We start from the raw sequence: 25087 nt of genomic DNA, 5'->3' as shown, positions 1-25087 counted from the left end.
TACTCTTTGTCTCACGATCTTGATCAACCTTGTGTCTCTATGACCATTCTTTAGATAATACCTTGAATACCACCTTGGTCATCATATAGACTCCTTGAACCCAACAGATGGACTTCAAGAAGTGCCTATGGACAAATCCTATAAATATAACTTAAGGCAACCATTAGTACATAGGAATTGTCATTAATTACCAAAACCACATATGGAGATATATGCTCTAACAATCTCCCCCATTTTGGTAATTGATGACAACCACTTCAAGAGAGTTTATATAAGGAAATAAGCATAACCTAGCGCACACATACAAAGCAATAATGCATGCGTGCAAGATGTAAATGCTTACGCAATAAAAGCAAAACCCTCTAAACATATCCAAAGTAAACTCTCTAAACTTCTCCCCCATTGGCATTGATTGCCAAAATGGACGAAAAGTTTAGAAAACCAATATAGTATGTGGTCCTCCAAAAAGTGTGTACTTCTCAGCAAATGAGTGCAAAAAAATACACAAATACAACGATAAGTAGTTGGAGGAAAACAAACTATATTGAGGACCCAAAGATTGCAAAAAGAAGGATCGTATGGCACAAAGATATACAAAATAGAAGGAAGCAATCAAAAGATACCATATGGAACAAACAATCACATGGTCCTTCGAACCACATGAATAAAAGATACTATGATAAAGGCAAAGGAGTGTTTTATCAAAACTAGAGAAGCTCCCCATGATTTGTGCACTAATAAGAGATTTTTGTATTTGATACAAGTGCACAAAATAGGATCGTTGCTCCCCCAAAATTAATAAAAACACACAATGAGTGCAAGAAGATAGATGAGACAATAAGAATACCACTTGCACAAAACAAATGGTTGAGCAACATGTAAAAGAAGCAACTTAAGAATAGGCTCAACCAAAATAATGTGTGTGAGTCATGGCAAAGCACTTGAGAAGACTAAGATAAGGATGAGCATTACTCATCAACATAGTCTTGATGAAATGAGAAACAAAGTGCAAGACATATCATTCCCACACACACATACTAGAAAATGGGTTTACAACCTTACTAATAAAAAAATAAGAACCAACGCTTGTGACAACCCATGGTGAAGATAGGAAATAAGAACCTTGTCAAGAGGAGGAATACCAATCGAAATGGCAAAACCCTCATCAAGACAAGCATGAGGAAAAATAATCGTCATGGCCAAAGGGTGCATCAAGATGTAGGAAAATAAGATACACACTCAAGACAAATCCTTTCACGAAGCCACCAAAATTGAAAAAGGAAATGCAACGGTGGATGTGAAAGAAAAGAGGATATCAATTAGAGATGTAACTTCTCTCATGTGTAAAAGATTCTAAGTAGAAGACAATTTTGATGATATATATCTACAAAGAAGGATGTACACACGAAATGATTACAAGAAGGAACAAACAAGATATCCAAAAGGAAGTCATAAATATATCAATAAGATCTTTGCTTGGAAGCAAAGCACATGGCCTAATATTTTCTTATTGTACAATATGAACTTCCAACATACGAACATCAAAGACATCCCAACTAGCAATAAGACATCATCGTTCGGATGCTTTGAGAAAGGAAACAAGTACTGCAAGACGAATCAAGAGATTCATGCCATGATGCAACCTGGAAAAGAAAAGACAGGTTTGGGCCTTTGCAAGAAATGAATGCATGAAGCAGATACTTGTTACCGAGACAACAATGGATTGATGTAGTAGATAGTTGTTCGTTGATCATCCTAACTTGGCTCCAATAATCACATGGTCTCAACACTTTCCTTGTAGGTGAGCCAAGCATCAAACGCATCTCCAATTGTTCCTGGAACAACAAAATAAACAAAATGGTGCCCAAGCTCATTGGGACCAAAGAGTTAGAAAACCAACAATACATAGGACAAACTCCACATACATATGTGCACAAGGATATGAATTTGAATTTCATGCACACTTTAGCCAATTTATGACAAGGTGGAGTTTCCCCTATATATTGATTCATAGAAAAAAAACAAGCAAAAGAAGCTATATATAGTAAATATGCATGCTCAAGGCTTTCAAGAATCAACTCAACACAAAGTTGATAATAAACCAAAAGACTAGGTATCAAGTGATAATAAGATACCAAACGAAAACCTATCACTTGAAGGATATCAATTAAAAGATACCTCAAGGAATGAGATATCCATTGACACATGCCAAATAAAAGGAAACAAGATACCAATTGAAGGAAAACAAACACGAGGTATCTAGTTTCCAAAAGAGAGCTAGGTTCCAACACACCAAACCCTCGACAAATTTTCATGATGGCACAAAGAATTATAAAGATCAAGACTTGCCTCCCATCAACACACACTTGATGGGGATCCAAAGATTTTATGATGGGCGAATAAAGAGAGTGTTCTAAAGAAAATAGGATAGCTCCCCCAAGGAATGTGCATTATATAGAATTTGCATTTAAATATAAAATGCACAAGATGGGATCATCACTTTCTCTAGATCTATAAAAACACTAGACATGTTAAAATAGATCCACAAGAGGCAAGGAAGACAAACGAAACACAAAATCTAATGTAAAGACAATTAGCAATTCCTACCACATGATGGGAATACCAATTGTCAAGGACAAGAAGTATTTTGGAAATAATACTCATTGGTAGATCGCAAATATAGCCAACATAATCTTTACCCATAAAACGCAAGCAAATGACACTTGTAGAGCTAACATGCCACCTAGGAACAAGATACTTTACAATATCAACACTAAGTGGCAATACCTCAAATATACACATTTTCTAGGATTGTAATATGCACATAGCATATTACTCCCCCATAATGTGATGACCCAACAATATTAACAAGTGGCAAATTAAAACCAACAAGAGATAATTAATGGACCATATAGAATTTGAATTTCGCATGAGTAAGACATACCACATAAAAACTAGATAATCTTGAAATATCAATACTAAGTGGTATTCCCCATGTATACACATTTATAGGATTGTGAAGTGTGCAAAGCACATCACTACCCCACAATGGGATAATCCATTAATCTCTCACAAGTGCCAACAAAGATACAAACAAGATGCAAAAAGGCTCAATACAAGACTCACATGTACATGATATGCAAACCAACATACAAATACTCGATTACTCAAGATAATCAAGTTAGAAGCACAACATATACAAACACATGCAAGGTAAAAAAGCACAACATGCAAAGGGGCAAGCAACTAACAATGTAAATAGTTTAAGTACAAGTTACCGTAAGGAGGCACATTGGATATAAGATAGAAACTTGATAATCCAATTGACTTGGCTTGAGATAGTATGAATGATGAAGACCCCTTAATTCTTCATTATGTATCAAAGTCTCCAATGTCCTCCACATTCACCTATTGATCAAGTTTGAGCTTGTTGGTTCCTAACCACGTTGGGTCCTAAGAGGTTAGTCATAATAGGCTTGGCAACCCAAATGGCACTTTTCTTGACACCACTTTGAGTACCAACAAACTTGGCAAACACATTGCCAACCTTATCCTTCCCAAGAGAATAGATAGCATCAATAATGATTGGGTTGGATAAATTACCTCTCGTGCAAGAAGAAGCGAAGTGACCCTTCTCACGACATAAGTAGCAACATATACCCTTTAATTTCTTCCCTATTGATTTCTCAACATGAGGAGTGTTGGCTTGGGTCTTCTTGGGAAGGGGCCTTTCTCCAACTTGTAGTTGAGTATGTGATTGAACTTGTGGCCGCTTCCCTTGTTGCTTGTGACTTTGGGGCTTCTTCTTTAGTGGTCAAGATCTAACATGGTGCCCTTCAATTTTGCACTTGAAGCAAATAACCTTGGCCGAATTCTTGACTTGTTCTCGGCCCTTCTTCTTGAAGCTTTTGGACTTATTCTTCTTGTTGGAGTTGAATCCAAGTCCATCTTTGTCATTTGGGGATTTTTGCCCACACAAGACATTGTTGAGTGTGGGCATTCCTTCATGACTCTTTTCCAAGTCTTTCTTCAAGGAAGTGACTTGGGCCTTGAGCTCTTTGATTTCCTCTACATGGTTAGTATCAACACAAGTACTAAAGGAAGTATAAGCTTCATCGTTAGAGCAACAAGGCATGGAAAGTAATTCGTCACAAGATGTAGCAACATTATGAGTAGATGAATTACGAAGACTAGCACATGGCAATATAGCTTTTTGACTAGAAGTAGTGCTAATGTCCACATAAGGCTCACTCGCTGTTACCTTGGTAGTAGTAACCTCATGAGCTAATTTTAGCACATTATGGGATACTAGAAGATCATCATGAGAGCTTGTGAGCATTACATGACTTTCTTCCAATTTCCCATAATTGCTAGATAGCAACTCAAGTTGAGCCCTTAGCTCAACATTCTCCTTTAAAATGGATGCTTCACAAGAAGTAGAGTTAGTAGCACAAGCATCATTATTAACAATAAGAGGAGAAGGCAACTTGGCAAGCTCTTTAGCATATGAAGCTTCAAGTTGAGCATGAGACTCGGTGAGTTCCATGAGCGAACTCTTAATAGCCCTTGAGCCATTTTCGAGGTGCTCATAGTCCTCAACGAGTTTAGCATGTGCAACTTATCGTTTTTAGTTCTAAAATCATTAGCCACCTCGAGATCTCTATCATGGGATTCCTTTAATCTAGATAATTCTATAGCAAAGGTTTCCTCAAGAGATTCCTTGGTGGTTTGTTCATTTTCAAGAGCTTGAGATAGCTCCATGATATCGTTAGCATAATCATGCTCATGACCTTCCATTGTCTCAATGGTGGCCTCATGCTCCTCGAGATGAGCTTCCAAATCCTCAATATATTTCTTGCCCTCAGTGGCAATAGACATGATTTCCAAGAAGTTGGAACAAGCAAGTTTATTCTTATAAAGAGATTTAAAAATCATTTCACCCTTAATTTTTAAGGATGCAATAATATCACTCTCTTCATCACTATTCTCATCCTCATTATCATCAACATCATCATCATGAGATATATTGGGATTCAAAGTAGGAGATACCTTTGAAGCCTTAGACATAAGGCAAAAGTGAGTAACAATAGAAGATGATGTAGGATCCCTTGAAGCATCATTCAAGGCCACATATTGTTCCATGGAGTGATGAATTTCCTCTACATTGTTAGCACAACAACTCGAGGAAATATATACATTTTTATCATGGCAACAAGATATAGGAACCATATCATCATGAGATTTAGTCAAGCAGTTTTTAGATGATATGCAAGGACTATCAACACAAGCATGTAAAACATTTAGAGTGCTCGAAGTGTTAATGCCCAAAGATGAAGCATTGCAATAATATAGTGAAGAAGGATCATCAACAATAAACCCACTATCATCATTGCAATGATCACCACTACTCACCATATCATTACCTTGTGGCAATCCACATGTAGGTGAAGTAGATGAAGTTGAGAAAACCACACGACCAGAGGTGGATTGAGAACAATCATCCCTACAAATCTTGGACACACGATATTTATCTTGAAGCTTTGTCCACAAATCATGAGCATCCCGGAATGGCATGAATTGAAATATAACTACATTGCTCAAAGCATCAAAAAGCACATTAGAAGCTTGAGCATTGAGATAAGAGTTTTTCTCATCCCCGAAAGATATATTTTGAGAATCCTTTGGAGGAGAAAAACCCATATCTACAATTCACTCTAAATTTGGGTCCAAGACCCGAAAGTGATTAAGCATACGAATTACTCAAACATCAAAATTTGTGCCATCGATACTAAGAGTGTCGGAGAATCCTAAACCCCTAGTCGACATCCTTACTCTCTAGGTGGTTAAACCTAATAAAGAGAGACCTAGCTCTGATACCAATTGAAAGGACGTGGATGTCGCCTAGAGGGGGGGGGTGAATAGGCGCTTTAAAATAGTTACGGTTTAGGCTTGAACAAATGCGGAATAAAACTAACGTTTAATTTGTGAAGCACAAAACCTACAACAACTAGGCTCACCTATGTGCACCAACAACTTATGTTAAGCAAGATAAACAACTAAGTGATAGCAATATATATGACAATAAACAATATGGCTATCACAAAGTAAATTGCATAAGTAAAGGGTTCGGGTAAGAGATAACTGAGGCATGTGGAGACGATGATGTATCCCGAAGTTCATACCCTTGAGGATGCTAATCTTCGTTGGAGCGGTGTGGAGGCATAATTCTCCCCAAGATGCCACTAAGGCCACTATAATTTCCTCACGCCCTCGCACAATGAAAGATGCCGTGATTCCACCAAGGGACCCTTTAGGGCGGTCATCGAACCCGTACAAACAGGTTGGGGCAATCTCCACAACTTAATTGGATGCTCCCAACAACACCACAAAGCTTCACCACAATGGCATATGGCTTCGAGGTGACCACAAATGCTCGGGGCAATCCCCACAACTTAATTGGAGACCCCGACGCTTGCTCGGAGCTTTACACCACAATGATTGAGCTCCGAGGCACCACCAAGCTTCTAGGGGTACCAAGTACCCAAAGGTAATAAGAATCTCAACTTATCACTTCCACGTATCACCGTGGAGAACTCAAACCAATGCACCAAATGCAAGGGCAAGGGCACACGGAGTGCCCAAATCCTTCTCTCCCAAATCCCACCAAAGCAACTGATGCTAGGGAGGAAAATGAGAGGAAGAATGAAGAAGAACACGAAGAACTCCAAGACCTAGACCCAATGGGTTCCCCTCTCTTAGAGGAGAAAGTTATTGGTGGAAATGTGGATCTAGATCTCCTCTCTCGTTTCCCTCAAGAACTGGCAAGAATCATTGGAGGGATTGAGAGTTAGCAAGCTCGAAGAAGGACAACAATGGGGGAAGAACACGAGCTAAAGAGATAAGGTTCAATGGGGAAGAAGACCCCCTTTTACGGTGGGGAAAAATCCAACTGTTAAGCCTCACAGCCCGCACAGAGCGGTACTACCGCTCATGGGAGCGGTACTACCGCTCGGTAGGTTCACCAACCATGCTGAGGCCAAAAAGGATGTGAAAAACAGTCCGATGGAGCGGTACTACCGCTCCTGGAGCGGTACTACCGCTAGGGAGAGGTAGTAAAAAATTACTACCGCTCCAGGGCGGTACTACCGCTACAAGAGCGGTACTACCGCTGGCACGAGGAGCGGTACTACCGCTGGATACTGAAACTGCTGTAACTTTTGCATACGGACTCCGAATTCAATGAAACCAAGTTTGTTGGAAAGATAACAACATGGGCTAACACAATCTTGGTAGAAATATCAATAAGAATAAAGTGATAAAAGTCCCATAAGAAAATGGTGAGAACCCTTTTTCGAATAAGACCGGTAAAAACTCCCAACATCGAAAACATCATAGAAGATGCATATGGACTCCGTTTTCGATGAACTCGAGCGTGCCATGAAGATGACCATAAGCTCTAACACTCACAAACAGAAACACCAAACAAGAACCAAGAAGTATGATGCAAGGATTCAAATGGTTTGAGCTCTCAATGAACGATACGATCAAGCTACTCACTTGAGGGCCCCCCTTGACAATACAACAATCTATTCTAAAACAGAAAATCTATCAATGGAAAACCTATACCTTGCACCTCGTCCTCTTGAGCTAGATGACGATGATCTTGGCTTCCTCAAGATGGACCACCTTGCTTGATTGCGTTGGCTTGACGAAGACTAGTTGATTGCTCCCCCATACACACTATTTGTGAGCCGCTCTTGAGCATATATTCACAAGTCCATTGCCACCATCCTCCACCACTTGACGTCATACTCCATGGGTTGTATGAGATCTTCCTATTGACGCAAGCCCATGGAAACACACCTAACCCCAGATAGAACTCTCACGAAGACCATGGGTTAGTACACCTATATGTAATGGACAATGCTTACCATACCATGGATCACTTGATCCCTCTCGGTACATCTTGTACGCTTTGTGTGTTGATCATCTTGATTTACTCTTTGTCTGACGATCTTGATCAACCTTGTGTCTCTATGACCATTCTTTGGATAATACCTTGAATACCACCTTGGTCATCATATAAACTCCTTGAACCCAACAGATGGACTTCAAGAAGTTCCTATGGACAAATCCTATAAATATAACTTGAGGCAACCATTAGTCCATAGGAATTGTCATCAATTACCAAAACCACATATGGAGATATATGCTCTAACACACCCCCTCGCTCAAGCACCCCTCACTCCACTCCACTAGGACCCCAATCACCTCCCTCGATCAAGAAGAGCCCCGGTGCTCGAGATCGACCGAGGCCCCTCCACATCAGAGCTCCGGTCGATCTCGGGCAACTCGACGATTCTCGCACCCCTCTGCCCACATACACACTCACCGTGACCCCAGGAACCTTTCCCCTCACTTCCTCAATCAATTCCGTGCCCGTAGCCACCATCCCCACCATCCATCGAAACCCCTCCGCCGCAGCCACCTCGTCGCCGGTGAACCAGGAGCCCCCCGTCGTCGACTCGACAACCAACAGGTAGGTGATGACGAGCCGGACCCATTCCCGCCATTGTTAGGGCTTGAGGATGTCGGTAGCCATGCCGGCGTGCTCCTCCTCCTCTCTGTTCCGAGGTAGGAGACGACCCGACAGGTGTGCCACACCTGTCGGTGGCCCATCTACCTCTCCCTCGCGCCCCACAGCCGCTGAACGCAGGGGCCCGCGCGTCAGGTTCGAACCTGGCGGCGCACACGCTTGGGCAGGCAGGCTAGCTCGCCATCTGGGACGGCCCAGCCCAAGGCCGAGCCAGGACAGGGTTGTTGCCCTTTTCTTTTATTTTAAAACTCTATTTTAAAAGATTTTTATAAAAAGATTTAACTAGTGAAAATTAATGATTCTTCCACCATTCTTCTTCTAAAAATGAGGAGTATTTAACAGAACTGTTAGTCAAATTCTTAGGACAACTTTTCTGTTTTGTAATAATCAAAAATGCTATTTGGAATAGTTTTGCTTCTATTAAATTGATTTTAAAAATAATCCTTTCACTAAAAGCAGAGACAAATATTTTTAAAATAACTATGGATTTATCAGAATTAAACAACATTTTTAAAGTGACTTTGTGATTTGTTTTTGAGTGAGCTACTTATTGCTTTTTATTTAATACGATGATAGAAACCACGCTTGACGAAGGAGTTGGACTTGAAGACCCCGAAGACCCCAGATACTTAGCTGATCAAGGCAAGTAGCCCTTTGACCTTGTTTGAGCATATGTTATATTGCATGATAGTAAATCAAATACTACCGTTGCATATGATCATTAATATACGATAAATCATTGAGGTGATGTTACCGATGGCTCCTCCGGAGCACTTGCATTATGAGCATGATCCTACCACCTATGAGGGTCACGCTAATATCATGTTGACAAGTAGAGCTAAGCATAGTAGCTTGAGCATGATGATGGTAAAATCAAAGGTTTAAAAAACCCCGTCGGGTGCCACTAATGCCTGAGGGTGATGATGAGTTAGGTGGCCACTTTTGGAGAAGTGGTGCACTGGGTATTTTGGTGTGTGTGTGTGGTTTCGGAAATGGAATTAGATTTATGATGTGTCGACCGTCCCAAACTTACATGTGCGACCATGTTACCCCTTTATGGGACGGGGCCTTGTTGATTACTCTGGTCGATGCTAGCAAAGAACCACATTACTAGTGGCGGGAGTGATGTGTGGTCACTCCCGTGACGGGGTCGTGCCAGGTAGGGCGACTATGCCGTTTTTACGTGTTCCGTCCACACCGTTGGTCCCAGGATGGATGATACTGTCCAGAGTTGGTGCTCGTAAGACGTACATCATGTGGGCTGGGTACCAATTGAGTGGATCTCTTTGTCTAGTATCATGAGGGGAAAGGCATTGATTGGCTACTTACCTCGGGTATGTTATATACTACGAGTCGTGGATGACACGGAAGTTTCCCGGTTCTCCTCGGTACAGCGTACAAGCTTTGAAGAGTGTAAAACTATTCGAATAGCCGTGTCCACGGTCAAGGACAGTTGGGTGGTGCTGCTTAAACTATGTCCAGCCGTTTCCGCATAAACCAAGTGTGTGTGTGTGTGTGTGTGTGTGTTAAAAAGGTGTTAATATGAAAGAGTTGATATGACCAAGTTCAGTGACTTGGCATATCGGGTGAACCCGGAGTGTTCAACCCTTGACAGATATATTGATATCTGTAACGTGTTCTTCTAAATACCATCTAGCTTATGTTGCATATCCATGAACATGTTTATTTACAGTTAAGGTGCTATCCAACAAAACTGCATAGTACTTGTTATTCTACCAATTGCATTGTTCATATCATGGGTTGTTTGCGAGTACATTCAAAGTACTCATTGGCTTGCCACTGGTTATATTATTTACTAGACATGGAAGGACCAGAGTTTGGAGAAGAGTACGTGTTGGGGATGTGACTTGTGGATGACCCGCCCTGAGTGGGCCGGGTTATCCAATGAGCGATTCATCCAGATATTTAGTTGGGCCTTGTCTGGGCCGAGTCAAAGTCATACGACGAGTAAGGCTCTTGGCGGGTTTCCTAGCTTCGGAAGATGGCGACTTAGAGACCACAATGGTCACGAGTTGTAGGAAGGAAGGAAACCTTGTAAACCCTAGGGAGTCGACCTGTATATAAAGGCGAGGTCCCGGGGGACAGAGGGGGGTTTTAGAAATCATCGAGTGCTAGGATTCGGCGAGTTACGCTTTCCTTGTAATCGAATCCACATTAATACACACAAAAGTAGGACGTAGGCTGTTACCTCTTCTCGAGGGGCCGAACCTGGGTAAATCGCCGCGTCTCTCCCGCTTAACCCCTTTGAATCGCCACCAAGGTGCAATGGCTCCAGTATCAAGTCCTTTCACGAGGACATCTGCCGTGAAAAAACCACGACGGTTGGCGCCCACCGTGGGGCCTGCGCACGGTGGAGTTGAGTTTTCAAAGGGAGCCCTACCAGGGTTTGGGAGCTACGCGACGGCGCTCATGACTCAGAGCCGCCGTGGGATAAACTACATCGACAACCAGCAATGGGGCCCTGAAGCGAATTCAATTGAATCTGGCTACAGGGTCCCCTTCGGCAAGATCAACATCTTCATCGGCATGGTCGGATCACCCGCTCCTGAGCCGGACATCTCCACCGACATTGTCGAGCCGGCCAGGTACGTTCGCCCAGTCGTAACACCAAAGCTAACTCGCCCGGTCTTTGTGGGATTCACGCAGGGATCGGAGGAGCCAGAACACTTGGCGACTCAGGAAGTTACCCCGGTCAACTCTGATGATGAGTCATCCATGGGCGACTCAGATTCCATCCGGTCTCTTCATGGGGATGGACTCGGAGGCTTGTCACTAGCCATGGATCCGGAAGTCCTTGACCGAACCCGCCGCCACATCGCCATCTACATGGCGGGGGCGACTCAGCCCACACAAAACCCTACTGGAGGCGGTGGGACCGGCGAGACGTCCAGGAGTCGAGCCGCAGTCCTGGTGGATTTGGCGGCGAAAATCACGAGACTAATGGCGACCCCCCTCACGCCAGAGAACCAAGAGGAGGTAAACACAGAATTAGCAAAGCTCAGAGAAGCGGTGGTGAAGGCTCACCAGGATGCTGAGATGGAATCCGCCAGGATCGAGACTCGACAAGCCCAAATTGCGGCCGAAAGGATGCGCTTAAACACTGACAACTGGCGGCTTGAGAGACAGCAACACGCGTCCGACGCCGTCCATCAGCGAAGGCACCAGGGTTGCCTGCCCCATGACCTCAACCCGACTCATCTGTTCGACACTCCCCGAACCCCCGGGATGGGAGCCGCCCCAGCAGGAGGACCGCGCCGCCCACGAAACCCGCTGGTTCAGCCGATCGAGGGTCAAATTCCTCGTTTCCGGACCCCTCAAGGCCACTTCTCCAACCCGGTGGATAACGTGCTTGCCGCAACTCGCCACCTGGAGTCCCTTCCGATTCATGGCAACACCCCAGCTGAGATTGAAGTGAGGAACACCATTGAGATGTTGAAAACAGCAGTGGTTCAAAACGCCCAGTTCTCGCACAGCCTCGAGAGGTTGCACTCCACCCCTGAGGCAAGCTATACCAGGAGCAGGCCGGAGGACTAGCCTGCTGTAAACAGTGGCCCGCGACACTTCCCACAGGACAACCCGCCCGAGCGGAACCCGCCGGGCCGATATCTCCCGAATATCCAAGATATCCCGGCCCCTCTCGCAGGGGGCGGAGGGCGAGTTGGGGTACCATGCTTATCCCCGGCCCTTCGGAACGAAAGGATGCCCAAAGACTTTAAGGGACCAAGGAAAGTGCCTAATTATACACCAGACCTCGAACCAACGTCATGGATCGAGAGTTACGAGATTGCCATGGACATGCTCGACGTAAACGAGGCGGTTTGCGCCCGATACTTCACGATGATGCTCGAGGGGTCGGCATGCACCTGGTTGAAAAATCTGCCTCCCAATTCCATCCAGTCCTGGGCCGAGTTAAAAGAGCGTTTCATCAAAAATTTCCGGGGAACCTGCAAACGTCCAATGACGATTGTCGATCTACAACACTGTGTTCAGCGCCCGGATGAATCGGCCCACCATTGGTCACGACGGGTGGCAGAAATTATTCATTCGTCAGATGGCATTACGGCGGCTCAAGCTGTGCTCATCCTCGAGCACAATTGTCATTATGAGCCCTTAGTATAGAAGTTGGGGCGACTCAAACGGAAGGTCCAAGACATGGGCGAACTAATGGACACCCTCACTAGGTATGCCGAGGCCGATGATACTAAGGATCCCGGCGAGGATGGTAAGGTTAACTCGCCCAAAAAGGGCGAGTCGTCCAAAAATCATACCCGTTTCCCGGGGCGCAACCGTCACAATCAGGGGACCAATGGCAAGTGTAGACCGCAGGAGGAGCCCTCGGACTTAGACGCCAACACCAATGTTAATGATGGCAAAAAGAAGAACCGAGGCTTCAGTGGGAAAAGGCCGTGTAACTATGAAGAGTTACTCAAGGGCCCTTGCCCGCACCACGCCACGGCTGACGGCCCAGCGAGTCATTCTTGGGAAAACTGTTTTGTGATGCGAGAGTTTCGGGCGGAGGCGATCAAGAAAAGCCAAAACGAAGATCCAAACCGGCGCCAGGACCAACTCGCCGCGCCCAACCAAAGGCAGAACCCCTTTGGCGGCTTTCCCGAACAGGGGGCTCAGGGAGGCCCGCAACCAGGCGGCAGCCAGTACCCGGTGCACCACCAGCGGCGGTACAACCCGCCGGGAGTTTTCCAGCAGGCGCCCCCACAGGGGGCTCCACAGGACCAGGATGACAATGGGGGCTTCCGCAGCAATCCCAAACAGCTAAGTAATGGGCAGTACCACGTTTTCACCACTAATGCTTGCAGGCGTGATAAAAAGGTAAGTCACCGGGCGTACAGTGTAACTGAGCCAGCGATTCCCAGATATCTCCACTGTTCCGAGTAGACCATAACATGGAGCAGGGAGGATCACCCACCAAGAATAGATAACCCGGGCGACCTGGCGTTAGTCGTGGCTCCCCAAGTGGGGGGTTACACCCTATCAAAAGTATTAATGGATGGTGGTAGCAGCATCAATATCCTATACTTCAACACCTTCTAGAGGATGAATCTATTGGAAAAAGACTTGATGCCTTCGACCACGGTTTTCCACGGAATTGTCCTGGGCAAGTCGGCTTATCCCATAGGCCGGGTCAGGCTCTCGGTAGCGTTTGGAACTGCGCAGAATTACAGGTCAGAGTCTCTAATCTTCGAGGTGGTCAAGCTGAAAAGCCCATATCATGCGCTGTTCGGGCGACCGACCTACGCCCGCTTCATGGCTCGCCCGTGCTACGTCTACCTCAAGCTCAAAATGCCCGGTCCTAAAGGACCCATCACGGTTGATGGAGATAGAAGGATCGCGAAGGAATGTGAAGAAGGGGACGCGGCTTATGCGGAAGTCGCGTGTGCGGCGGAAGAGCTCAAACACCATCGGGCCAATGTTGACCCGGCTGACATGTCACCACTCAACAAGCCGACTACAGATTCTGAGTCGCCCCTCAAGGTGAAACCAACGGATGACACTAAGATAATCGATTTCGTGCCTGGCGATTCATCCAAGCAGTTCACCGTTGGGACGGGTCTGGACCCCAAATAGGAAAGCGCGCTCATCGAATTCATCCGTGAGAATCGGGACATCTTCGCATGGAAACCTTCTGACATGCCTGGTGTACCGAGAGAATTCGCTGAGCACCATCTTAACGTTGAACCAAAATGCAAACCTATCCAGCAGTACCTTCGCAGATTCAACGAGGAACGACGCAAGGCGATTGGAGAAGAAGTCGCCCGTCTTTTAGCCGCCGGGTTCATCGTGGAAGTTTTTCACCCCAAATGGCTGGCCAACCCGGTGTTTGTACTCAAGAAGAATGGCACCTTCCGTATGTGCATTGAGTATACAGACCTCAACAGAGCTTGTCCGAAAGATCCTTTTGCTCTTCCCCGCATCGATCAGATCATTGACTCGGTGGCGGGATGTGAACGATTGTGTTTTCTGGACGCCTATTCAGGATATCACCAGATCAAGATGGTCGTGGAAGATCAGGAGAAGACGGCCTTCATAACCCCCTTCGGGGCCTTTTGCTATGTGTCCATGCCTTTCGGACTCAAAAGCGCGGGGGCGACTTATCAACGCTGTATCCAGAATTGTCTTCATAACCAAATTGGTCGCAACGTCCATGCCTATGTCGACGATATTGTGGTCAAGACCCGCCAGGGGGAGACACTATTGGAAGACCTTAAGGAGACTTTTGATAATTTATGGACATATCAGATGAAGTTAAATCCCACCAAGTGCGTTTTTGGTGTACCTGCAGGAAAATTGCTGGGTTTCTTGGTATCGGAGCGCGGTATCGAGGCTAACCCGGACAAGATTGAAGCAGTTACCTCTCTTGGAAAGCCGGCGAATGTTAATCAAGTTCAACGACTGGCAGGTCGCATTGCGGCTTTAAGTCGTTTTGTGAGCCGCCTAGGGGAAAAGGCGATTCCTCTTTATCAACTATTAAGGAAGTCTGATCGATTTGTGTGGACAAATGAGGCAGACCAGGCGCTTGAGGCCCTAAAACGCCAATTGGTTAACCCGCCAGTCCTGGCAGCCCCGACTGAAAAGGAGCCTATGCTTCTGTATATCGCGGCGAATTCCAAGGCAGTAAGTGTGGCCGTGGTCGTTGAATGAAAGGAAGAAGGGAAGGAATACCCAGTACAACGCCCAGTATATTTTCTCAACGAGGTGTTAACCCTTTCCAAACAGCGATACCCGCATTGGCAAAAACTGGTCTATGGGGTGTTTATGGCGAGTCGAAAACTTAAGCATTACTTCCAGGAGCACCCGATCACAGTGGTATGTTCTGCTCCCCTTGGTGACATTATCCAGAATCGGGAGGCAACAGGGCGAATCGCGAAATGGGCGATAGAGCTTGGGTCTCATCACATACAGTATACTCCCCGCACAGCTATCAAATCCCAGGCACTGGTTGATTTCATTAACGACTGGACCGAGCTATAGGTTCCGGAAGATCGGCCTAATCTTACCTACTGGACTATTTACTTTGATGGATCTAGGCAGCTGGAAGGCTCGAGGGCTGGTGTGGTGTTAGTGTCCCCTCAAGGAGATAAGTTCTGTTACGTTCTCCGACTCATGTTTCCCTGCACCAATAATGCGGCGGAATATGAAGCTTTGCTTCATGGCTTGCGACTCGCGAAAGAGATGAACCTAACACGAGTCAGGTGTTTTGGCGATTCCGATTTGGTGGCGCAACAAGTTTTGGGTACCTGGGACTCTCGAGATCCCATGATAGCGGCTTACAGACGAGCTGTGTCGGATGTAGCGGGTTATTTTCATGGCTATCAGGTGGACCACATCGACCGGCAACTCAACGAGGCAGCTGACGCCCTCTCGCGACTCGTCTCACAGAGAAAACCGGTTCCCCCTAATGTTTTTCTGGATATTTTGCATAAGCCATCCGTGCTCTTACCCTCAGAGGAGGAATTGGCGATACCAGATCCCGAGTCTCAGCTCGTGGCAGCTCTCCATGTCATTCCGGATTGGGTTCTCCCTTATCTGGCTTATCTCACTCGCGGCGAGTTACCCACCGACGAAGTTTTAGCTCGCCAGATCGTTCGGCGCAACAAATCCATGGTCATCATTAATGGCGAGTTGTACAAACGGAGCGCTTCTGGGGTTTTTCAGCGATGTGTCTCCCTCGAAGAAGGATGCGCGATCTTAAATGACATTCATTCCGGAGACTCTGGACATCACGCCGGGTCACGTTCTTTGGTGTCAAAGGCTTTTCGTCATGGGTTCTTTTGGTTGACGGCTCACGCAGATGCAGAACACATAGTTCGTCGGTGCGAAGGGTGCCAACGTTATGGGAGGCAGGCTCATGTGCCGGCTCAAGAATTGAGAATGATTCCCATTACTTGGCCTTTCGTAGTCTGGGGGCTGGACATGGTTGGTCCCTTTAAAGTGTCCTCCAACAAGAAGACCCACCTATTGGTGGCGGTTGCTGAATTCACCAAGTGGGTTGAAGCGGAACCTGTTGGAGCTTGCGATGCGGAGACAACGGTCAAATTTTTGAAGAAGCTGATCTTCCGGTTTGGATATCCGCACAGTATTATTACTGATAATGGTACTAACTTGTCCCAAGGGGAGATGCAGGATTTTTGTCATCGAGAACATATCCGACTTGATATTTCTGCGGTCGCTCACCCACAATCTAACGGGCAGGCTGAACAGGCGAATCAGGAGGTCTTGCGAGGATCAAGCCCCGACTCATGGTTCCCGTGGAAAGGACTCCAGGGTGTTGGGTTGAAGAGTTACCTTCGGTACTGTGGAGTATTCGGACCACCCCGAACCGGTCCACGGGATTCACCCCTTTCTTTTTGGTCTATGGAGCGGAGGCTGTTCTTCCTACGGACATAAGGCATGATTCTCTTACAGTCGCCGCATATGTGGAGCAAGATAATGAGCTGGCACGTCAAGATTCTTTGGATTCCTTGGAGGAGGCGCGTGACCTGGCTGCGGCCCGTTCGGCTATCTACCAGCAAGATCTGCGGCGTTATCATAGTCGCCGGGTTAAGAGTCAGACCTTTCAGGAAGGCGACTTAGTGCTCGTCTAATACAAGATCGAGCGAGCATGCACAAGTTATCACCCCCTTGGGAAGGGCCGTTCGTCGTCAGCAAGAACCTCCGCAATGGTTCTTATTATTTGGTGGGTCTTCGGCCTAATCGACCCACCACGGAGGCTGAGTCAACTCGCCCCTGGAATATTGCCCATTTGCGGCCTTACTACACTTAAGCTCTTAAGCTTGACACTTTGTAAGTTTTTCAGTTTCATTATAAAGTAATAAAATACTCCCCGACTTGGGGGCTTCTTCATTAAAGAACAAATTGTGTCATCCTGTTGCGACCGTATGAGCCGACATAATCTGCATTTAGGGTGGGTGCACGAGCTTTCTGACTCGCCTCCCCCTGTCGCGACCTTATGAGCCGACGAAACCTGCATTTAGGGTGGGTGCACGAGCTTTCTGACTCGCCTCCCCCTGTCGTGACCTTATGAGCCGACGAAACCTGCATTTAGGGTGGGTGCACGAGCTTTCTGACTCGCCTCCCCCTGTCGCGACCTTATGAGCCGACGAAACCTGCATTTAGGGTGGGTGCACGAGCTTTCTGACTCGCCTCCCCCTGTCGCGACCTTATGAGCCGACGAAACCTGCATTTAGGGTGGGTTCACGAGCTTTCTGACTCGCCTCCCCCTGTCGCGACCTTATGAGCCAATGAAACCTGCATTTAGGGTGGGTGCACGAGTTTCTGACTCGCCTCCCCCTGTCGCGACCTTATGAGCCGACGAAACCTGCATTTAGGGTGGGTGCACGAGCTTTCTGACTCGCCTCCCCCTGTCGCGACCTTATGAGCCGACGAAACCTGCATTTAGGGTGGGTGCACGAGTTTTCTGACTCGCCTCCCCGTGTCGCGACCTTATGAGCCGACGAAACCTGCATTTAGGGTGGGTGCACGAGCTTTCTGACTCGCCTCCCCCTGTCGCGACCTTATGAGCCGACGAAACCTGCATTTAGGGTGGGTGCACGAGCTTTCTGACTTGCCTCTCCCTGTCGCGACCTTATGAGCCGACGAAACTTGCATTTAGGGTGGGTGCACGAGCTTTCTGGCTCGCCTCCCCGTGTCGCGACCTTATGAGCCGACGAAATTACTATTGCTATTTTTCGTGATGGCATAGCCCAAAAGATTTTAAGCTTTTTCTTTCTGATGTTTGTTGGAAATATCTATAGTTTGTTTGTTTTCACATATGCTATTCTCAAAGCTTAAGACAGGAGGGTGATAAGAATTGTTTCATCCATGGCGAATTAAAGCGCTATAAAAGACACTTATAAAGAGGCGGGTCAAATATTTCAAGTCGCCTTAAGGGCGATATAACGGTTCTTGCAAGAGGTATCATCAAAAACAGTACTGACTTATGGAAAAGGGACCTGTTACATGGCTCACACGCCAAACTCAATAAAATTTACTTTGTTGGCGCCTCAGGATCATCCTGATGAGAGCTCTGGCCGACTTCGATTTGTAAGTCGCCCAGTACCCAATTGCACTTGGCCAAAGCAGCAAAGGCATCTTCATCAGTTAGAATTGGTGCCAGGTCCGCCTCCAAGTCGAAAGGATTCTTGGGTCGCCGAGGAGTTAGGCTGGTCGTCACGAAGGTTGGCGGGCTGAATTTTTTGTTTCTGCTATCATAAGCCGCCTGGTATTTTGTGAAGTCAAGGCTTGCGGCAAGTTGAGTCGCGGCCAGCCGAGAGTTCTTGATGACTCGCTGATAGTCCTCTTCAACAAATTCGGACCCATCGTCCTTGAGCTGAGGAAAGCCTGCGGCTACTTCTTCTACGTTGATTTCTGGGGCATATGCCAAACAACGACTCAGGGCAGTCAGAATACCTCTCTGGGCGGCTGACCGAGTTAATTCGCCAATCTGAGGGGGAAGTGTGGACAAGCAGCCAAGCACCTTCTTGATGGAAGTGATAGGTTCTTTGGCACCCATCACAGCTTTAACTGTCAAGACACTGCCTGTGTATAATTGCTCTGTCAGCGTGTAAATAGCCTTCAACATCAACACACAGTCTTCTTGAAGGTTGGCGGCTCTTGGACCTGAATCATGATGATTAGCGACTTATCATAAGTAAAACAAAAAAAGAAAGGAGGAGATCAAAGGTTTAAGTAAAGCTTACCAAAGATGGCTTGCGTCATGTTGGAGATATGACGCTTTAAGCCGGACAATTCTTGTTGTACGGTGGCCAGCCTAGCTTCAGCCTTCTCTGCCCTCTTCAAGGTGGCATTTTGTTAAGCTGAGCTTCTTTCAACTCGGCCTTGAGTTTTACCAGTTCGGTCAAGGCCAATTGGCATTTTTCCTCCGACTTAGCCCGGGCGTCTTTTTGTCCAGCTAAGTTTTTCCTTAAATCGCCGAGCACCAATTCGGTCTGAGCAAGATGTTCCTATTGAAAGTTTAAAATAAGGGCAAGTCTCAGAATTACTGCAAAGCAATATCCCTGACACTTGGGGGCTAATGTATAATTTTTAGGTGAAATTATACAAAAATCAAGACCCGGCTCATCTTTTTACCGATGACCCGGCCCTTGGGGGTTACTGGTCGCGAAGGCATTTTTAAATGGTCAAAGACCTGGCTCATCTTTTTACTGATGACCCGGCCCTTGGGGGTTACTGGTCGCGAAGGCTTTTTTAAAATTTTCAAAGACCCGGCTCATCTTTTTACTGATGACCCGGCCCTTGGGGGTTAATGGGAATTATATAAGTATAACAAAATTTACCTCATGTTTGTTGTTTAACATCTTCAGCAGGTTTTTCTCCATCTCATAGCTCGCCTCCATGCGACTTGCAAAGCCAGAACAGAGTTCCTTAAACTCCAAATTTGCATAGTCGGAAAGTTTCGCCTTGGAGAGCCCAGACTCGGGAATGGCCTGAGAAGAGGATGCTACATGTTTGGATAAAACTGTCGCCGCCGTCTTAGAAAAGCCAGAGCCAGTAATAACTACAACATCTGGGTCTTCTGTTGTCATCAATGGGTTCGGCGATTTAAAGGCATCCATTGTTTCTTTCGGCGACTCAGGAAGATCCACTTGAATCGCAGGTTCAGCCTGATCCGGATTGTCTTGAGTCAGAGTTGATTTCTTCGGGGGTTCTGAAGTTGCATCAGGAGTTGATCCACTTGTTTTTCTTTTCTTGGCTTGTGCCCTGCCAAAAGGGAATAAGCGCGTTAAGGAATTGAAAAGATCGTTATTCTTAAAAGTCGAGGCAAGGTTATCAAAAGACTTACCCCGGAACTCGAATCATTGGTGGAAGTGTTGACATCACTGAGTCGCCAGAAGTGGGAGGAGAATTCTATAAGAGTTATACATCAATAATACAGGCGGGTTACAAATGTGATCCAAAGAAGCATGAATAATGGTTACTCATAAAAGTACCTCGTTTGGCTTTCTTTTGTTTGTTGCTGGTAAGCCAGATACCAGATCGCCAGAGTGACTTCGTGTTTTCCGTTTTGAGGCGTACTGTGCTTTCTTCAGTAGGAAATTTGGGTCCAAATAAGCATTTGGATGTGAGAAGGGAACTTTCCCACATATTCGCCGGGCCGGCTTAGGTGGAGAAGGAGATGAATCGGAGGAAACAGAAATTACCTCAACAGAGTCTTCTTGGCTTTCGTTATCTTCATTCTATTACAAGGAGAGGGAGAGATATAAATACGAAGGTTAATAGCAATGAATGGCGAGTGAAAGGAGGACGAATTTTTACCTCTGAAAGTGCATCGCCGCCTTGAGATTCGTCAACTTCAGATGGCTCAGCTGCGGCAGATTTGCCCTTACCCTTGGTTTTCTTTGAGGGCGGCTTAGCACTTTTCATGGCCTGGTTTTTGGGCTTCCTGGACCAGAACTTATCGCCTTTCTGAAATGGCATATGTTACAAAACTACAAACACAAACGAAGCATAAAGCATAAAAACCAAGGGCGGTTTAGATTTGTTTACCTTGGGTGCCGGGTTAATTTTGCAGAAAGGCTTGAGGTGGATTTGGCCACATTTTCCCGCAGGCTCGCCAGTCAGCTTTTTGATAATGGTAACAATGTCCTTCTCCGTTAAAGACGTATGGAAGTAGAATTGAGGATGATCCAGGGTACCATGAAATTCACACATCAGCCCATCCCGGCGGCTCAGAGGAAGGATGCGCCATTCGACCCAACAGGGAATTAGGTCAACCCCGGTAAGCCCGTTGTTCGTCAAGGATCTTAACTCGCACAATATTGGGATAAACTCCGATTCTTCCTCCTCCGTGTGCTTGTCTAGGAGCTTGAAATTGGTTGGAAGGCGAGTTGGCCTGTAGCCCAGAAGCTTGTTCTCGCCAACAGGAGATGTCTCTTGACAGTAAAACCAAGACTCGCCCCAGCCTTTGGGATGGCTAGGCATGATAAGTGAGGGGAATGGGCTATCCCTGCAGCGCTGGATGTTGACACCACCAAGTTCCAAGCTGGGGCCCTTGTGGAATTCCGTTTGGCGATTCAGATGGAAAAAATGCCAGAATAAGGGGACAGAAGGCTCGATCCGCAGATAAGGCTCACAGAGAACTTGGAACTGGCACAAATTACTTATAGAATTGGGTCCCAGATCCTGGAGGCGGACGTTCATGAAAGATAAGGCGTCTCTAAGAAACTTTGACCCGGGCGGCTTAAAACCTCGCTCTAGGTGTTCAACAAAAACAACTATCTCCCCCTCGTTGGGGTTAGGGAGGTCTTCTTCGAACCCGGTGCGCCAGCCAATAACGTCCTGGGGATCCAAGCTGCCCCGTTTTCACATAATCGGCTAAAATGGATTCATCAACCTTGGTAGGAAGCTAGTCACTCTTGAAGACGGCGCCCATGCTACAAATAAGTAAAGTATGATATTACATGTCTTGTACGCCTATTGTATGGGATAAAATCAGTTCATTTAACCCGACATGTGCTTTGGTTAAAAAAAAGAGGGTTTTTGACTCGCCAGATCCAAGGGCCGGGTTGGATCAATATGGTGACTTAAGGAAGGGTGGCTATCCCCAAGGTTTGCATTCTTGGGACGGTGAAGGTATTTTGTTTGAAGTACCAGAAGATGAAGACTATAAACAGCTTTTTGCAAACAGTAAAAAAGGAATGGATCTACCGGACAACCGCGGAAACCTAGAGAAAATGACTGGTCGCGACAGTTTATTATCAGATGATGCCCATTGCTTGGTGAAGATGTTGCTTTCAAAGATTCACAAAGTACAGCGGATGAGTGAAAGTATTCGAGGCATTAAACTATTCTACGGACGCTCGTGTTAGTCGATTCAAAGCAGATAGCATCTATATGCAGTGAGCTTCAAGAACATGGCAATGGCGGAAGCTCGAACAGAAGGTAAATCTACTCCTAGAGATGGGCGGAAGCCTAACCTGATGTTGTCGGGAGAGAAGAGTCGACGGAGATGGTGTTCGCTGGAGAAGTGCGGACGTCCCGTTGAGCAGAGAAGTTTCCGGCGGGAGCAAGGTTCGAGGTGAATGGCGAGGTGGCCGACGGCGATGCAGTCGACGATGCAGATGGCGGATGTATTGATTGCGGCGCGAGGATGGACGACGGCGAAAGCTCATAGACGGCACCGGAGCTCCTCATGTGAAGGCCGAAGGCACGGTCGGCGGCAGATTCCGCGGGGCGGTGCAGTTTTCTCGCTGTGCCGGTGGGAAGGAAGGTGACGGGACTGGTAGGTGAAAAGCGACAGTTCTGTTTCCCCCCCCCCTCGGCCTATTTATCGAGGCAGGTGCAAGAATCGAGGCGCCATGAGCGGGAACTGCCAGGAGATAAAAGATTCGCTATAAATGTGCGCCGAAAATTTTGGGATAAATGATGCGCTAAAAGATCCGTTGGAGTTGCGGCGGTCTTCCCAGAAAAAGAGGAAAAGGAAAAGGTCAATTAGTCATGATCTGGCGGCTTAAGGGATCGTCGACGCCCAAAGGTGATGGCGGGTGTGCGATTTTTTGACAAAATGAAGAGAGATAGGGGATGAATCGCCTTCAATGGAGCAGAGATATTGGCATGAAGCAGGAAAGTTCAAGTCAATTTGGGGCCTAATGTTGGGGATGTGACTTGTGGATGACCCGCCCTGAGTGGGCCGGGTTATCCAATGAGCGATTCATCCAGATATTTAGTTGGGCCTTGTCTGGGCCGAGTCAAAGTCATACGACGAGTAAGGCTCTTGGCAGGTTTCCTAGCTTCGGAAGATGGCGACTTAGAGACCACAATAGTCACGAGTTGTAGGAAGGAAGGAAACCTTGTAAACCCTAGGGAGTCGACCTGTATATAAAGGCGAGGTCCCGGGGGACAGAGGGGGTTTTAGAAATCATCGAGTGCTAGGATTCGGCGAGTTACGCTTTCCTTGTAATCGAATCCACATTAATACACACAAAAGCAGGACGTAGGCTGTTACCTCTTCTCGAGGGGCCGAACCTGGGTAAATCGCCGCGTCTCTCCCGCTTAACCCCTTTGAATCGCCACCAAGGTGCGATGGCTCCAGTATCAAGTCCTTTTACGAGGACATCTGCCGTGAAAAAACCACGACATCTGCCGAGGTGTGTGTTAAAAAGGTGTTAATATGAAAGAGTTGATATGACCAAGTTCAGTGACTTGGCATATCGGGTGAACCCGGAGTGTTCAACCCTTGACAGATATATTGATATCTGTAACGTGTTCTTCTAAATACCATCTAGCTTATATATGTTGCATATCCATGAACATGTTTATTTACAGTTAAGGTGCTATCCAACAAAACTGCATAGTACTTGTTATTCTACCAATTGCATTGTTCATATCATGGGTTGTTTGCGAGTACATTCAAAGTACTCATTGGCTTGCCACTGGTTATATTATTTACCAGACATGGAAGGACCAGAGTTTGGAGAAGAGTATGTCTTCGGAGACGGCCCTGCGAACTAGGACGCTTCCCAGTCAGAATGCCTGTTGGTGTAGGCGGATGGCATGGGCACCCGCTTAGACCTAAGATTTCCGCCACTAGTTGTATCAATGTGATTTCGCTTTATAGGTCCTACCTTGTGAAGTTGACCATTCGGTCATGTGTTGTAATAGTTCTGTACTTAGATGTAAGACTCTCAATATTCAGCATCTGTGTGTTCAGTGATCATTGATCTCTGGGATCACTGAGCATGTTCATTCAGCGATCTCGAATTGCAAGTCGGGGTCCCCACATCCAACTACCTGGCGCGCCAAAGATGTTGGGGGAATGGACCAGCAACGATCTATGGGACCCGGGGGGGCCGTTTTACGGTTATACAGGGGGCTTCGGTGCATGCAGAGCATCAGTCGGCCAGATCACACACAAGGTTTATACACGTTCAGGCCGCTCGGGAGTATAAACCCCTAATTCCTGTGTGTGGTGATAGTTCATTAGGTGGGTTGAGTACAGGAGCGCAGCAGCCCAGCAAGAATGCTCGAGAGCACCAGCCACACGTGTGATTAAATAGGGCATCGACCCTTCTTCCAGTGGCCATTGACCTCCTTTTATAGGGTAAAGGGGTTGCCAAAGTGGCTAAAACGGTCTTTTTACTAGCTGTACAACGTGTACTGCAGTGACGGGAGTGCTTTCCGGAAAAGGTAGTGGGAAATATCTAACTCTGTCAGACTAGGACAGACACATTGAATGTGCGGGCGATGTCTCTCGACAAGGGTTGCCTCTCTCTGCGTGCCATTCACCTAGCTACCCCTCTATTATGCTGCCATCCCACGGAATGAGTATCAACACGTTGGGGACGCGCCCGCTTCCACGGCCATGTGCCCCTGCTAGCTTTGCCTACCCGCCTGCCCATTTGACACCTCAAATGATGTAGAAAATCAGCCCTTGGTGAAGTGGAGCTATGGCTTGGTGGGCTGGGATATTGCCGAGCGCCGTGAGCGAACATCTGC

The sequence above is a fragment of the Hordeum vulgare genome, chromosome 2H (genome assembly GCF_904849725.1).
Source record: "Hordeum vulgare subsp. vulgare chromosome 2H, MorexV3_pseudomolecules_assembly, whole genome shotgun sequence".
Taxonomy (NCBI): Eukaryota; Viridiplantae; Streptophyta; class Magnoliopsida; order Poales; family Poaceae; genus Hordeum; species Hordeum vulgare.
Note: the sequence above shows the minus strand (reverse complement) of the source record.